This window comes from Wasmannia auropunctata, unplaced genomic scaffold (genome assembly GCF_000956235.1).
Source record: "Wasmannia auropunctata unplaced genomic scaffold, wasmannia.A_1.0 LD336064.1, whole genome shotgun sequence".
Lineage (NCBI taxonomy): Eukaryota > Metazoa > Arthropoda > Insecta > Hymenoptera > Formicidae > Wasmannia > Wasmannia auropunctata.
In genome coordinates, this window is record NW_012026826.1 from 100,207 (window position 1) to 100,904 (window position 698).

Consider the following 698-nt stretch of genomic DNA (forward strand, 5'->3'; position numbering starts at 1 on the left):
TGTGTATAAGAGACAGCTATAGTAGCAGTCGTGTCAATACGCAATAGTTTGACACATTATTTTTAAAATTTTCCGTATGATTTATATACTAGGTTTGTAAATCTGATCTACAGATAGTTCGTGTGGCCGAACGAGTAAAGCGCATGACTAGAACACTGGACGTTCAACGTTCAAGTCGTACTCTTTTTTCGTAATATTTTTTTAAAGTAATTCACGAAACATATTTTTATATAATTATTGAAATTATTCATAACTTTTTCATGTTGGAAAATTACTTGTATATTTATAAATTTTGTTTGCATCATCCTTACAAAATATAAAATTTTTGCTTATATCAAATATGTATATCATTGTATTGAAATCTTTGCTAAATAATGTACATAAAATTTATCCGAATGTACATAAAAATTCTAACAATGAACAAAAGCGATAATATTATATTTTATAAGAATGATGCCAACAAAATTTATAAATATATAAGTATTTCTCCTACATGAAAAGTACACGAATAATTTCAATAATTATATTAAAATATGTTTCGCCTATTACTTTAAATAAAAAATTACGAAAAAAGAGTAGGATTTTAACGTGAAACATCCAGTGTTCTAGTTACGCGCTTTACTCGCTCGACTACTGAATTAGCTAGAGTTTAGATTTATAAACTTATTAGTATATAACAAACACGGAAAATTTTAATA